Source organism: Myxocyprinus asiaticus, chromosome 8, assembly GCF_019703515.2.
Source record: "Myxocyprinus asiaticus isolate MX2 ecotype Aquarium Trade chromosome 8, UBuf_Myxa_2, whole genome shotgun sequence".
Classification (NCBI taxonomy): Eukaryota; Metazoa; Chordata; class Actinopteri; order Cypriniformes; family Catostomidae; genus Myxocyprinus; species Myxocyprinus asiaticus.
The window spans coordinates 30,330,617-30,348,821 of record NC_059351.1 but is presented as its reverse complement, the minus strand read 5'-3'; positions in this window follow the sequence as shown (position 1 = coordinate 30,348,821).

Here is an 18,205-nt window from a genome sequence, read left to right as displayed (position 1 = left end):
AAAAGCAATGATTACAGTGAGATATTTATGCTCTCAAGTGTCATTACACCCTTACTGGTGTTCTTATTCACCCTTTAGTCATCAACCAGCTTTCAACATTGAAATCTGGACTATAAATCATAAACAGACAACTATAGCAGCCTTTAAAGATCATTTTAAAAAGGACACCTTCGGTCAAGGCCCATTCCAGTTTGATCTTATTCCATTCCATTTTATTTCCACTTTTATTGCATTGTAATTCAATTGTATTTATCTCTATTTATCAGACAGTGGGCCTAATTCTGTTTGTTAGTCTCTATTCAGCCGCAGGTTGAGAGAAATGCATTAGTGTTACTTCTCTTCTCATGCTGGGAGATGTCTTCATTTCACTTGTTGGGTCACAAAGATTTGTGTGTGACTCATTTGTTTTATCCTTGATATGTCAAATAAATATGACACTCCAATATGGGAGGACAGAATCCCACAAGAGACTCTTGCTTCTTGCGTAAAAAATGTCAGATGTTAAATTCTCCTTAGAATTGTGCATGGAACAGTGAAGCAAATCTATTCTCTCATATCTGCTGGCTTTTATCTCAAGAGCAGTCTTGTAGCAGGAGGTGAAAAACACTCCCACTAGTTCAATTAGCACTTGTGCAAGAAGACACAAAGAGCTGTGAATTAGAGTTTGAATGCAGGATGAAAAGGCTCCATTCTCTGAAGGTCATACACAGAATGTTCTGGATGCAGCAGAATGTTCTGGATGCAGCATTTCCCGAAAGGGTTTGCAAAAAAAGGGATATTTACACAAAGGAAGAATTTTTATTACTAGAGCTACAACTTCCTTCTCCAATAAACCTTTTACCCTCTCATCTTTCTTTCTACATGCCTTCCTTTTGCAACCTGTAGCTATTTGTTGAGTGGATATCAGTGTTGTGATTAAAAACCACTTAAGATGCCAGTGTCTCATGCTACATTAGCTCCATATGGACTTATACACACAAGCATTGCAGCGTTCTCCCTAAAGCCTTTAGCAACTATATAGAGCAATAATAGAGAGAGAGAGAGAGAGAGAGAGAGAGAGAGAGAGAGAGAGAGAGAATTGTGAGTGAGCACAGAGAATTCCTCCATCTTGAAACAGATGGTGTGAGGCATCATTAACATGTTAATATGAATGTCTCTCTCTCCTCTCGCACACGTACACACACAATATCCAGTGTATGCATGTGTGGAATACACAATCCACACATCAAGTTTTGTTATATATTTTACAAAGGAGCGCATTTGCCAGTAAGGTATTCCATGCAGTTGACGCTAATGTGCGGTTTAGCCTAAAGGGCTCCGTGCATTATATTCTATATTTTGATGCATAAGCCACTGACTCACTAAAACAGTTATGCAAACTTGCCCAGTGCAATTCTCAATCTGCCACACTTTAATGGGACTGTACAGCATCCCTCCACCACTGTGATCCAGGCACCTAAACTGGCTCTTTAATGCTGTATATGCAGTTATAACGCTCTTCTCCATCATTTCATAATCATTTAATAAATTACTGCTGCCATGATCACAGGAACATGTACACGAACATCTCTTTTTAATTTAAATTGGCTTACCGCTCGCTTTCCATGATTGTTAATAACAGACTGATCCTGTTGTGAATTTGGCAACAGGTGGTCGAAGGTTCTGCTGCTGTTATAGGTTTGTACTGACCAAAATTCCATCCACTGCTCCCAGTGGTGAAAAAAGCAAGTATTTTTAGTTATAAATGATGTAATATAGTCAACAGGAATTCATATTTTATTCACCCTACCCCTAACTCAAACTCCAACCCCAAACCTATCCATCAGTGGAGTAAAAATTTTATTTTCTAGCGAAAGTGCAACCTCCAAATTTGTTTTTTGCAAATTTCCATTATTTATGTGAATGTGATTACTACCTTGTTTCCACGTGACGAAAACCCATGTCCTGGAGGTTTCTCAAACAATACACTATCAGCAGTAACACTAGAGTGAGAGGTGAACACATTTGAATTGATGCAAAAATGTCTGATGGGGGAATGCGCTTGTCAGTAATTTGTCAGAATGGGGTTCAATTTAGGTACATGAACATTCGGAAGCAACATGCCGATTTTCCATGTGATCATGATGGTGATAACACATATTAATTGTTACGAGCCAGCTCGTAATGTAATTTGGGGAGGGGCTGTTGGGTGTCTGTCCTCTTTCCTCTTTTTCTCCACCTGTTGATCTGTAGGTACATGGATTCAGTTTCTGATTAGCTGTTCATGACTTAGCTGTGGTGACATAATAAGCAAATATAAAGCCTCCGCTGTTTTCATCCATGGCCTGACTCACGATCTTTGATCTGCGGTCTGCACGGCCGGACCCTTGCAAAATTTCAGCCCAGGTGTCTCACACTCATCCAGGCCAACCCATTGCCCACACTACATTTTGAAACATCAACCAACTGTAATGTATCTTTAAAAAAAAAAAAAAAAAAAAAAAAAACAATTCATTAATTTTATGAGTAATAAAAAAGCAACAATTTTGTAATTTGTTCCATTTGTGTGTATTTCTGTTGTTCCTAACCCCTAAATTTATCCCAGCTTCCTTCCATCTGACCTATTACATTAGTTAATTTTACCCTTAATTTTACTGATCAGAAAAGACAGCATAAGAAACATTGCAAACTGTAAATAAAATAATGTATTTTCAATAAAATATATCCTAAATATTTACATATACTCTGGCTTATATTCTCAAAGATAATTAAATTATTTCATAAATACAACTGGGCAACATGCTAATATAGATGAATAGAGTAAATCTTTCTCTCAGGCATGTGCACACTGATGAAGTATCACTGAGGAGCTGGGATAAACTGATAGCATGTAGGCTGGTAAACATTTCTATTACTAATGACATTTTATAGAGATATCACAATATCGGCCAAATCTATTTGAAACCGAACATTATCACAAAGTAGGGCCTGTATAATAATAATAATAATAATAATAATAATAATAATAATAATATGTATGGATGTCATGTTAATATGTGTTTTTTGTTCATGTTTTGACTTCATGTCTTTTTATTTTGGTATTTTCAATTCTTTGTTCCTGTTTAATGTCATGTGTTTTTTTTTTATGTGATTCCCCTGTCATGTCAATAATGATTGGATCATCGTCATCATCTTCATCAACATCATTGTTAATAATAGTTATTTGTTTTGTTCATTTTTTCTGTGGACATTTGTGCATGTAAACATTCAATCATTTATTGTGTGTGAACTTCATCCATTTCAAGTGCAGATAGTTCGCTACATTTCTGCCTGGAACAACAGTATGTGGAGAGTTTGTTTCTGATGGGGCACTTATAAGCAGCATGCTCTCCTGGTGTTGGCTGGCTGCTTTCCACTATTTCCTATTTTAATGCTGACATTTTTTAAAAAATAAAATTATTGGTTGTTTTGTTGGACTGAATTAAGGATTGAAGTCAGAGTGTTCACCATTTTAATTTTGATGATGTTATGTGCAGTATTTGAATTAATTTTGTTATTTGAATTGAACTTATTAAGTGTTAACATTAGCATTTTTAGCATTTCCGATTTGACATCAGGAGATATAGAGAGAGATGAAACACCTTTATAAATCACTTAAAAGTGTTTTGTATGTCTAAACTGGTATATTTAGATTTCCTTTTGAGTCTGTATGTGTTTCAAACAAGATTTCATTCATTTAAAGCAAGATTGGAGGATTTACACTTGACTTTCATTATTGTTTTTTCTTCACATTAATGGTGTTTTTCCCTTTAACTGTTGTGGGGGTTTTATGTCATATATGCTGGTGGATTTGTATTTTCAAATAAGCAGATCTATAAAAAAAAATCTTGGTCTTTATTTCGCTGGTGCAAAAGGGTAAGGATCACCTTAGTGCATGTGTATCAATACTAATTCATTATTAACTACCCATGAATCCATGACTTGTTAATGCATCATCATGTCATGTCTTTACTTGGTGGGGCACATCATTATTAACACATTGTTAACTACTCATGAACGGTCATCAACTGATGGCTTGTTAATGCATCATCATGTCATGACTTTACTTGGTGGGGCACATCATTATTAACTCATTGTTATCTACTCATGAACTATCATCAACTGATGACTTGTTAATGCAGCCTCATGTCATGACTTTACTTGGTGGGGCACATCATTATAAACTTACTATCAACTACACATGTACTGCACTAGTATTTATCACAAATAAATCACATATTGTTTAGCATTATTTGGTTTGACATGAGGTAAAAGCTGAGATGCGGACATGGAATGTGTATGGATGACGAGTGAACTGAGTGGCAGGACCGACAGTGGTTGGGTGAGTATGAAGGGATAGGAATGGAAAATCACACAGAACGGGTTGAGATCAATTATTATTATTAAGAATAATTATTGGTGGTAATCATTAAAGGGAAAGTTAACCCAAAATTAAATGTTTTCTCATCATTTACTCACCCTCATGCCATTCCAGATGTGCATGACTCTCTTTTCTTCTGCAGAACACAAACAAAGATTTTTAGAAGAATATCTCAGCTCTGTAGGTCCATAAAATGGTGACCAAATTTTTTTAGCTCCAAAAAGCACATAAATGCAGCATAAATGTAATCCATATGACTTCAGTTGTTTAAACCATGTCTTCTAAAGTTGTCCAATTGGTTTGCCGTGAGATCAGACCAAAATATAACTCTGTGCATGCATCAAGCACAATAAAGTGTAATTGAGATTTAAATCATGATTGTACCTAGAAACCGCAATGGAAAGATGTACAGTGAAAAATTAGTTACATTTTGGTTTATTGTCACCCAAAACCGAAAGCATCACTTACGAAAACATGCATTAAGATGGGAGAACTATTCCTTTAATATGTTCAACATTTGATAAGGATGATCCATGTAAATTATGCAGAATAATCCTGCATCATCCAGTGATGTTTGTGGCGAACCTGAAGACATCAAAAAATATAATAATAAAAAAAAAAATATGACTATATTAAATTATGCACGTTTAATTCAAGGTTGAAGTACTTCGCATTCTTTCTATAAAGCCTGTTTGATTTAGTTTATTTCCTCATGTTAATTAATGCATTAACTATCAAAAATGTAATAATATGTAATTAAGCTGACCGTTATTATTGCATGAATTCATATGAATCATGTTGTTGTTAATGTTAACTCTTCATTAGTTCCTTATTAGTCCATTCCTTAACTCATCATTAATTTATGTGGAAGTAAATATTTTTTCCAATTAACATTCTTTATGGTAACACTTTATTTTGATGGTCCAAAATAGATATTTAACTGACTATAAGTGACTTATCAACTGGCTTGCTATAGCTAGTAAACAGTGTTTCAACAAACATTCAGTAGACTTTCAGTAGCCTGTATATAGATCTTTATTAATGACCTACTTTTATCAACTGACTTGCTATAGCTAGTAAACAGTGTTTCAACAAACATTCAGTAGACTTTCAGTAGCCTGTAAATAGATCTCTATTAATGACCTACTTACATAATTGTTGAGAACATCAGTTCATTAAAAGGTCATTAATAAATATCTAAATACAGGCTACTGAAAGTCTACTGAATGTTTGTTGAAACACTGTTTACTAGCTATAGCAAGCCAGTTGATAAGTCACTTAAGTCAGTTAAATATCTATTTGGGACCATCAAAATAAAGTGTTACCTTTTTGATTGATTTATATATACACAACAAAGAAAAACCCAACACATATACAACGAATCAATATTTAACATTTAACCGCACTAATATCCCTCCCCAATCACCAACCCCACCCTGACCCCCAACAAACACCCCTGTGGTCACATATAATAATACACACACACACACACACACACACACACACACACACACAAATATAATACACCTACATAATTAAACTAAACTTCTCTCTCCACATCCCCTCCCCAAGAGTCCCCCAAAAACGCTAAATAATTGCCCCATTTCTTATCAAACAAGTCCCAAAACCCCAACCTTCTACTTGCCACCTCTTCGAAAGCTGCCACCCTCCCCATCTCCACACACCACTCCAGAAATGAGGGTGCTCCTTCCATCCCCTTAAAATAATTTGCCTGCCAATCATGAGACTGGTCAGAACCCAATTTTTTATGTGTTTATCCCCCAAATTTATGACCGCCCCATCATCCAAAATACAGAGTCTGGAGCAAAGTAAAATTTGAGTGCCCAAAACATCACATACAACTCTGAATCTTCAACCAAAATTCTTGGATCTTAACACACCCCCGAAAAACATGGGTTATGTCTCCATCTTCTGATTGGCATCGCCAGCAGGTGGGTGTATCTTTAAGACCAAGCCTATACAATCTAGAGGGGGTCCAACAGAATCTATGTAAAATCTTGAATTGCAGAAGGTGCACCCATGCAACTCTAGATGCAGACTTGACATTTTTTAGAATCCTAGCCCACATTTCTTCCTCCAATACCAAGTTTAAATCTTTCTCCCATAATGTCTTGACAGAAGTTAAAGCTCTGACCCCCAGACTCTGAATTAACAGGTAGTACTACACTGATGCCTCATGACCTTTTCCAAAAGCAGTAATCACCATAATTTAGGGTTCAGCCATATGCTTGAGGCAACTTTTAAATAAATGTCCAAATTAAACACTCTGGACACTTTTGTCCATAACGAGTGCAAATGCGAGACAACAGGGTGTAACTTAACTTCTCCGATTAGTTTGAAAGAAAGGCTTTGCAATGGCAAAATAGGGGCAAGAACTTCCTGTTCAATACAAAACCAGAGAGGGGCACACTCAGGTGGAAGCGACCAATGAGCCAAATGTCTGAGACTAAATTTATTATAATAAAAAAAAACAGGCGTAGACCTAGCCCACCTTTGTCAATCGGCCTATGTAACTTATTAAAATGTAATCTAGAATGCTTACCATTCCAAATGAATGACTTTGCTATGCTATCAAATTGCTTGAAATAAGAGAGGGGAACATCTACAGGGAGAGGTTGTAACAAGTAGTTACATTTTCAAATACAATTCATTTTAATAACATGAACCTTCCCAGTCATAGATAAATGTAATGAAGCCCACCTGCCCAAATCGCTTGAAAACCTTTTTATTAAGGGGTCAAAACTAACTCTAACTAAATCAGACACATTTGCCGGGAATAAAATGGCCAAATACTTAATGCCCTGTTTGGGCCACTGGAAGGTGCCCGGCTGGAAAGCCATTACTGGGCAGTACGTTGTCAGAGTCAAAGCTTCGGATTTAGACCAATTGACTCTGTATCCCGAGAACTTAGAAAAGGAATTAATAATTCAGCGCTTCAGCTCTGCCTCGGCACTTTCAATATTCCCTTCCAACTCCACGAGTTCTCGTGCTTTGGATTTTTTGATGAATGAGGCATAAGAACCGCCTTAAGTGCCTCCCAAGCCATGCCCACAGAGGATACTGAGGACCAGTTGGTCTCCATATAGACATTGTTTTCAGCCTTTAGCATTTGTTGTAATTCAGGATTTTGCAAAAGGGATACATGAAAGCGCTAACTATATGATTTCTTATTCTCCATATGTGGCAACACCTCTAAACCCACCAGGACATGATCTGAGACTAAAATGTTTCCAATTGAACAATCAACAACAGATGAAATGAGGGACTTAGATATAAAAAAAATATCTATTCTAGAATAAATCTTGTGGACTGATGAAAAAAAATTATAGTCCCTACCAGATGGGTTCAAAAGTCTCCAAATATCTGTAAGACCAAGATTTTTACACATTCTGTGAAGCGTCACTGTTGCTCTAGGGGGCTTACACAGTTTTGCTTCACTATGATCAAGGACTGATCCCATCAAAAGATTAAAGTCTCCTCCCAATATTATATCATGAGGGGTGCCAGCGGCTTGCAACATCCCTTCAAGATCTATAAAAAAGCCCTGATCATCAGCGTTAGGTGCGTAAATATTAGCCAAAATCAACCTTAGCCCCTGAATTTCTGCTAAAACAACAATGACTCTTCTTAATTTATCTTTAATCTGTTTGAGACCTTTGAATTGTAGATGCTTACTTATCAATGTAATGACTCCCCTGCTCTAACATGAGCCAGCACTAAATAAAACATGTCCACCCCATATCTTCCCAAATTGTTCAGCTTCCTGCAAGGAAAGATGCATTTCTTGAAGAAACACTATCATATTTCTTACGTTTAAGAAAAGAAATAATCTTCCTTCTTTTTATGGGGTGCCCCAACTCATTCACCTTCCATGTGGAGAAAGACAATCCACTCATATTAACATTTGACATTGTAACATATTAGAAAATATAGATTGTGTCAAAAATAAAAATATAACAACCACATTGCAACATTAGTGCAACAATCAAACCTCGAATATCCCCCCGAACAAAAAAAACAGAAAAAAGAAAAACGTGTGCATTAACCCCAGCCGGCGTCCATCCCTCTAAACTCAAACAGTCCACGTACGCCTATGAGAGCCCCCGTGACAACCTTGCCGTCGGATTGCTCAAGTCTAGTGTTTCTATACAAATTTTGTGAGACGGAATTACACAACAGAAAATAATCTATAAAACAAACTCCAGCCAATAGGAGGCATAAGCACAAAGAACATGCAGATTCATCCACAAACTGTCCCGACGGTGTGTTATTCCACAAAACAAACTCCAGCCGCTAGATGGAACCAGCACAAAAAGAAACAAAAATGGCGCTCAGTTCCTTGGACAGTCAAGTTAATGTTCAGTGAGTCAGTCTCACTCAGCTGTTACCTGAGTGCAACAATTGACCTAATAACTCCAATGTCCTGCAAGAAATGTTCCATAAAACAAATTCCAGCCAATAGGAGGCATAACCACAAAGAACGTGCAGATTCATCCACATACTGTCCAGAAGGAGTGTTATTCCACAAAACAAACTCCAGCCGCTAGCCGGAACCAGCACAAAGAAAAACAAAAAAGGCACTCAGTTCCTCGAACAGTCAAGTGAATGTTCAGTGAGTCAGGCCCACTTGGCTGCAACATGAGAACCACAAAAAACTTACTTAGTCATTGACTTCATGAAGGACATTGCTTGCTGTGGGCATGTAAATATTTTGTGGCCATTCTTAGTATCTATTCACAATTTGACCGGGAACATCAGTGCAAAAGCGACCTTCCGTTGATATAAGAGTTTCTTGCATTCCTTGAATCTATCACGTTTCTTTCTTGTTGAATTCGCAAAGTCTGGGAACAAGAAAAGGCTGTGGTTCTTCCAAGAAAACCTTCCTTTACTCCTCGTCTCGTGTAACACGAGACTTTTATCGGATGATCTCAGAAATTTGGCCAGAATTGATCGGGGCCTGTCTCCCTCCGCGGAGGGCCTGTTATGTTGAGCAGACACGGAAAGAGCCTGTCTAGGAATTTCACCATATCTCGGCCTTCTTCGTCCTCAGGAATTCCAACAATTTGGACGTTGTTTTACTGGTTATGATTCTCAAGGTCTTCCAACTTTTCCCAGATGCGCTCCAAGTACACCTTGGTCACTAGCGGATTAGCAGCTAATTCCCTCTCCGATGACTCAACATCTGCCGTTCTTGTAACCATCTCAGTGAATTTCGTCTCCATGGCAGTTATCAAGCGACGTATTACAGCAAGATCCTCCAAGTCAGCAACAATCTTCGTCAGCATCACCGACATGTTCGACAGTTGACGCTGATTCTCTTTCACCTCACTGGCCAAACTGAGTCCCGGGCTTCCGGCCTGCAGCTCAGGGGCTTCAGCTTGAGCACGTAAGTGTTTTTTAATGTCTACAGAGCCCAAGGATTTTGAATTCTTTGACATATTGTCTACCTGGAACAGTTAAGAATCAGAGTGCATCGAATCTCACCGGTTTATGACATAAAAAGAATTAAAACTTGCAAAGTGCTCAGAGCTTGCCGTTCACATGTCTGACCATCGCATGGTGCCACATGACTCTCCGGAAGTAACTATTAATTCAGGTATTAATTCATGATTATTCATGTACTGTTATTATCTGAAAATACACTGGTAATCAACAAGGCTAAATTTGTGGCTGTGACGAGCTGGACATGGAGGCAGCTTTAGAATCCATATGCAGGAAGCTTATTAAACAAATCAGGCAAACAATCCAAATTGCTGAGCAGAAAGATGTAGTCAATATAACAGGCAGTGAATCAATAAGAGGCAAGCATTCCAACAAGGCAAACAAAGCAAACCAGTGATCCAAAGACAATATCCAGTTAAACAGGCACAATGGTCATAACGTGAGACATAAACAGCAGGCAATGGAAAACGCTCGGTAAGACAGGGGTTAGCTGGCAATACTTCGCAATGAACAGTGGCAATGCATGGCTATATATACATGTGGCAAACAGGAAATGAGCAATGAAGAAATGTGGAGTGATCATTATTCGGGAGAGGGCTCCCTCTGGTGGTTGGTAGGATGTTAAACAACCTCAGACGTTACAGTGGCATTCATGGTTAAGGTTGTTAACATTACTGCTAACCAGAAGAGACAATCAGATAGATTAAAGACCATATTTGAAACAGCGGCTGAATTTCTGAATATTAAGGATGTGTCAGAAGAAAGCATTCATACTGATGCATTCTGCTAATGAGGAAGCATCTCAGATGTCTAATTAGTATAATGGTGCTAAACATCTTACAGTTGAACATTAGAAGTATCGTTGCAAATGGACAAGAACTTAAAAAGTACATTAATGATGTAATTTGTAAGCCAGATATAATGTCTACAAGAAACCAGGTTGAAACCACAGTGTGATTTCATAATTAATGAATATAGTACTGTCATAAAGGATATAAGTCAAGGAAGAGGAGCGATTACATTTAATTTCAGGAATAATTTGACTTATAGAGAAGAAAGAGTATCTAAGGAAATAGAGTGTGTTGTGTACATTAAAATCCCCACACCATATTTCCATCCCTTTAGATTTATTGATTGAAAAAAAAAAATCATTCAAAAGGCATGCAATTTAGAGGGATATAGAAAAGAGGAGGTGATTCTATCTAGATTGCAATTTAGATGTGATTTTTGTGGGGAAATGGAAACAGTAGAACACATAATACTGAAATGTAGAAAATATTATATAGAAAGAAAGAATATGATTGAGAACTTAAAAGGTAATACAAAAGATATAAGTATGATAAATTGGATCTCAGGGAAAGGTATACAAGACCAAATGAATCAAAGAGTTATTATGACTTTCTTGATAGACACATATTTGATACAGAAGATAAGAGGATCTTGATATGTTATTAACATAAAACTTCATACACACTGATATAGAGGGAAATCACATGGTGAGGTTTAGGCATGGGAGCTGAACATGTAGCAGCCTGAGCCCACCATTGTTGGAACCCAAAACAAACATAAGAAGAAACTTAGAAAGATCGCCCATGTTGGTTGCAAAGAAAAAGACTGCCAATTATGAACCCAGCAGTTCAACGAATGCACCTCCGCCAGGGGAATCGTCCCCTTGAGGACTTCGTAGTTGAGTTTTGTGGGCTCTGCGACTGGATGGAGTTTGTAGAAGTCTCCCTCAAGCTATTTTTTTCATGCAGGAACCTCTCTATTCGATGATGCCCGGAGGCGTTATTCCTTGAAATCTGGCTCAGTATATAGACCATGCCCTTATACTGAGCAGTTCGTCATTTACTGTGGGAGTGGCTGATGAAGAACTTGGGCCTCCTACAGTTACCACCATGCCAGAATACACCACCAAGTCAGAGTCCACTGCCACGGCCTCCACGCCCACCATGGACCACGAGCCAGCGCCCATGCCTGCCACGGACCACGAGCTAGCGCCCACGCTTGCCACACCTCAAGCCAGTGCCCACACCTGCCATGGACCACGAGTCTTTACCCACGCCTGCCACGGACCACGAGCCTGTGCCTGAAGCCTTGGCCATCCCAGAGCTAGCGCCTGAAGCCTCGGCCATCCAAGAGCCAGCACCTGAAGACTCGACTGTCAGACGTGGCAGCTTGACGTGGTGAGGCAGACATGGCAGCTTGACATGGCGTGACAACATGGTTTGGCATTTGACATGGCAAAGCTAAGCCGCCACATCTAACCCCACTATGCCAGGCCGCCTTAACCCCTGGGTCTCCACCTCCAGGAGCTCCGCCTCCAGCGGCTCCATCCCCTGAAAGTACAGCATGCCACGCTGCCTTGTCAGGCCCTGCTCCACGGCTTATGTCTGTCTCGTCAGGCCATGCTCCACAGCTCACGTCTTCCCCACTTATCCACGGCTCACGTCTTCCCCACCTGGCCATGCTCCTGGCCTTCCACTGGATCTGCCCTGGTCTCCTGTCCTCCTGCCCGATCCGCCCTGGTCTCCACAACATTACAATGGATAATTTTGATTAGGCTACTGGTCTGCTTATCAGTCAAAATATGGCAACATCAAATCTGTAAACCCACTGATTACAGTTGTGACCAAAATTTAGTTTGAAATTTGAATGTTCTCAAAAGAGTTGTTGATGTATTTTACACAAAGTTGTCAATTATAAATAACAGTGCAGACTGTCTTGATTTCACGTGACCATATTTTACACACAAAGTTGTCAATTATAAATGACAGTGCAGACTGTCTTGATTTCATGTGAACATTTTTACATGAGTGGTGCAAACAGTCAAATGACCAGAGCCATTTAATTCCACTGTGCTCCTCTAAAGATTGTGTTTGTGTCAAAACTCCATGAAAGGAAACAAATAAAACCTGTCATGATATGAATACAACTACCATATTTTGTACAAATAATGTTTAAAGGGTCTATTATTGATTTATTAATGTGATTGCTCTGCCTCATATAAATCATGCTCACAGGACATGTAAGTGGTCACAACTGTGACCATGGTAAAATACAGAGACCCATTTTTGAATAGGTAACTGATTGTAAAACTGCAGATTTCAAAGTATTATTACAATAAACTATCCAGTTTCTGATAAAAAACAAAACAAAAGTGGGCCCAGTATTCGTATTTCCCTTTATTATTTTGTTCCCGTAAGTTTTCTTCATGTTTTTGGTTTAGTTAGGGAGTTTATGATTGTCTTGCCTTTATCAGAGTGTCTATTTGCACCCTGGTGTAAGTAGCATCTGCCACACAGTGCAGCTATTTGCACCCCAATAGTCTGGTGGAACCGAAGAAATATACAACAAACCAAACAATAGGTGTTGCTGCAGTGGCGTGAGGAGTTAAGATGGTGTGTGATTGTATTCTGTTGTGCTAGTGACCACGGTTCAAATCTGTGTTTTGTCCCACTCTTTTTCCCATCCGATTTCCTGATTCCACTCTTAATATTTCATTTAATACTACTTAAAATAATAGATAAAAATGAATATAAATGTTGTCTTGGTGATTTGGTCACGGTGAATGTCGAGTACAGTAACATGTTGTTAATATAGTAACCATGGTTAATTTTGTGGTTACTGTAAATTTACAAAAAATACCACGGTGAAACCATGGTTACAGTAGTAAAACCAAGGTTATTGTTTCTAAGGTAAGGTTAAGGTTAGGTATAGGTGTAGGGGTTAATGTAGTGTGTCTGTGCGACTCTAAATAATCACAATAAGCACACTGCAGTGATGCCATACTGTATTTTAGTATTTAATTATGGGTGCAATTAGTTTCTGACACTATTTGCACCAGGGTGCAATTAGTATCTACCATTATTTGTATCGGGGTTGGGGTGCAAATAATAACTGCCACTATATGCACTGGGGTGTAAATAGCACCTTTATTTTATTATTAATGAGTTTAGTTTTAGGAAAGTTAGTCACTCGTTGTGTTTTATTCTTTTGTTGATTTGGGCCTTTTTCCATGATGAAAATAAGACAAAGAAATAAAAAACAAGGAAACAGAAGACGTGTTTGAGTTTTGATGCATTGATAACTTGTCAACTAGACAGTATTATATTGCAAACTCAAAGCCTGAATGTTCTGAATGCTTGCATTCTTCTAGAAATTTGGATTAGTTTGTAACATAATTGTGCCAGGTAAATAGAGGTCACTTTTGTGAATCTACATATATTAAGGCTAATTTACATAGAAAGGAGGTGTGTTTGCACTGAAAAGAATGACAATGAAATTGTTTAAATTTTCCTGGCGTAGTGCTATTTCAGTGCATTTTGTGCCAGTTTAAACTGGACGCAGGTTTTTATGCAGAAATACCACGCAGAAGAGTGGCTGATTGCCCCTCCGTTTTTCTGTTTTTCTAATTGGTTTAATTTCAGGTCAGTCCCAGATGTTCTGCTGAGAACCTACATTAAAGATTAAAGATAACTTAAGTAGATAGTTCAGACAGATAGATAGCTGCAAACCGTCCCCTTAATAATAATTATAAATAAACAAAGAATATTTTTAACCAGCTGATGTTCTCATTATCATCAGTATTACCTGTAGATAAGGGTATGTAGTGCTATTTATTTCAATGAGACAGCAGAAAACGTTTAAATACTATAATGTTTAAAATATTAAATATTCTACATCCCAAAAGAGACTTCTAGTTTCCATATATGAATTAATAATGCCCCATTAATTACCTCCATAATTGTACTGTATGTGACAACTCTCATAAAGAGGTCTTTGTGATCATGTTAAGAACATTATGTGTTGCATTAACAGAGGGTGACCCCCTGTGTTTGGTTGGTTTGAGTCTGTCATGCTTTCCTGGCCTCCCGGAGTGCTTGACATTTCTGCTCCATCTGTATTTGCCCCTTTATTTACAATCCACTATTGAGTGTACTGCCCAGCTTCAAAACAGATGACAATCTAGTTTACTGATTGTTTTCCTGTTAAGCTGAGAAATATGCCACAGCGAGCCTGTCTGCATTTCAGACGCTGCTGTCGGGTTTAAAAAATGTCATTGCTTCTCCTGTAGTTTATTTGGAGGCATCTTGCAACAAGATGCAAAGCCACTTCAGAGAAGCGTGTAGGTGTCAAAATAAATAAAGGCAGTGGTGAGGCAGGATGGGGATCTACATCATTCAGTTATCTGGCATCAAGGAACAAAATTAGTTTCCGCTACACAAGGCCTTGCTGTCAGAAGTGACACAGAAAACTAAAATATATTGTCAACTCAATAAGCCTGTGGCATATTATTCATTCTTCAATATTTGTGCATATTATTCACATTGTTCCATAGGCAAGAGTCAAAGGATATTTGTGGTAGATTTAGACTTAGAATCAATTACATTGATTTTGGTTTTCAGGTTTAATTTTTAATTAGTTGTGAACAGTTATGTCCAAACTACTAAGCGACCAGGATTTTGTTCATATGACACTTGAGCTTTTTTCTTTTTTCTTGTGCTGAACTGATGTGAACATCTGGAAACTGAATTAGTATTGGAACAATGGTTTTAAATTTTCATCTCTGCTAAAAAAAACAAACAAACAAACAAACAAACAAACAAAAAAACAACCAAAAAAGACTTCTTGCTATACTCCAAGCTTTATATGCCGTTTAGTGCTGGTTGAGTGATGGTCTGGCTGGTTTACCAGACACAGACATGTTGTTCACCTGAAAACGTGTTGGCCAGCATTATTTTTCATTGAAGTTGGTTGACAAATGAAGTCTAGGCTAGCTGGTTAAGCTAGTTAAGAAGCCCAATAGAGACACCAGCATCTTATGTTGGGGACCAGCATGCAAATCACAAAACATGCTGGAGACCAGATAAAGTATTCATTTCTTTGAGATGTACATTCTGTGTAAAAGAAATAAGGATTGCAATGCAAAAGATTCGTAGATGAAGTAGCAGGCATTATTATGAGCATTTTCTTTATTCTTATTTTTTATACTTCTCTCTGTTCACTGGAACAACCTAAGCTGAGCTATACAGCTCTCTAGGGTGTACAGCAGACCCTAGGGTATTAAGAAGACCCAAATCTTTTTAAAGGAATAGTTCACCCAAAAATGAAAAATCTATCATCATTTACTCACCGTCATGCCATCCCAGATGTGTATGACTTTCTTTCTTCTGCAGAAGAAAGAATTTCTAGAAGAATATCTCAGCTTTGTAGGTCCATACAATGCAAGTGAATGGTGACCAAACTTTGGAGCTCCAAAAAGCACATAAATGCAAGATGTCAAGATTTGTAGTGAAAAGGGGGTTATATTTTGGTTTGTTCTCATCAAAAATCAGTTCTCAAACCCCACTTAAACCCCAACCCTAAATCTAACCATCAATAGAATAAAAATGTAATCTTTGAGGGAAAATGCAACCTCAGATTTGTGCTCATCATTGATTATGTGAACACAAGTACTTTATCGTTTCCGTGGGACCAGAACCCATGGCTGCTCACATAACGTGCTACCAGTAGTGCCATAGAAAAAGGTAAAAACATTTGAGTTGATGCAAAATATCTGATGATGGGAGATGCCATTTTTCAGTAACTCAGTAAAATGAGGTCGATGTCAGGGTACCTAAATATTTGGTAGCAACGTGTTGAGTTCCTGTGTGACAATTTTGGAGGAGCACAGTGGACACAGAAAATAATGTTCAACCTCCTCCCACATTACTGTCATGTGAAATGGTCTCCCTTCAACAGACCCTGATAAACTCTTCTCGGGCTAAAATAAACACATTTAACTATGGGCTACTATAATCACAATCAAGGGTAATTAGGGTGGGTTATTTGCTTGAGCATTAATCAGCAATTCGATCATCTTGTACTTGCTCATACTTATAGAGAGAAAAAAAGTCTCTGGCAGCACATTTTAGCTTCAACAAGCTTAAAAAAAAAAAAAAGCAAAGAGAACAATGATTTTCAAACATCAATAACATGTTCAAGAGCACAGATAGTTCACTGCTAATCCTGGACCCCTTACCCTGTTACTGACGAGTGTGTGTGTGTGTGTGTGTGTGTGTGTGTGTGTGTGTGTGCATATTAAATGGTGTGTGGGTGCAGTGCAATGGCCTTGTTTATTCCAGCTATTAAATGCAACAATTAAAATAGGAGAGAACTGTGAGAAAAAATATAACCATCAAAAACCTGGTTTTATATGTAATTTTGAGGGGCCGAGTAAAACAACTCAAATTCAAAGATTAAAAACAAAAAGATGAAGACGGTCAAGGTCAACTAAGATCTTTCTTTGTAGAATGACAGAACAGTGAAAGAGATCAGCTGTTTAACAGAAAACATTTTTGTTCCTACCTTTACGGATATGAAATAAAAACGTTGCATTTCTGACCACATGGCATCAAGAAGCACTTAACTCACCTGAATAATTAATTTTACACATGTACAGAGACACATCTTTGACCTTTTGTGTCATGTTGCAGGACTTTTCAGAAGGAAATGGACTGTATCAGCAGATGCCTTCTCTAATGTAGATCAGTAGCCCCAAGCAGGGCCGGATTGGGATTCATATTCAGCCCGGGATGTCATTTCCAAGTCAGCCCACTCCCAAAAGGGGGTTTGGAGGTGAAGATGATAAAAATAAAACAAGATCACAGCAAAAATATGCAATATATGTAATTACTTGAAAATGATTTAAGCTCTCCATGTCATTATACCACATACAGCATTCACTAAGATTTTCACTTTGTCATAAGACATCATTGTATGTGTTGTAAAAATAAGTGAATGTTAAAAGGATATTTGATCATTTCCTCACCCTCATGCCATCCCAGTTGTGTATGACTTTCTTTTGCAGAACATGAATGAAGATGTTTAGAAGAACTGTTGGTCCATTCAATGCAAGTAAATGAGAAACAGTGAGAAACAGACCAATAATTAAGTCATTTTTTACTATAAATCTCCACTTTCTCTCTTAAGAGTTCTTCTTCTGTTTTTGGTGATTTACATAAGCATATCACCCCCTACTGGGCAGGGAGGAGAATTTATAGTAAAAAAAAAAAAAAAAAACTTAAATATTCTCACCCACACCTATCATATCACTTCTGAAGACATAGATTAAACCACTGGAGTTGTATGGATTACTTTTATGCTGCATTTATGTGATTTCTGTACCTTCTGAGTTCTGACCACCATTCATGTGCATTGAAAGGACCAACAGAACTGAGAAACTCTTCTAAAAAGCTTCATTTGAGTTCAGCAGAAGACAGAAAGTCATACATATCTGGGATGGCATGAGGGTGAGTAAATGATGAGAGAAATTTCATTTTTGGGTAAACTAAGTTTATT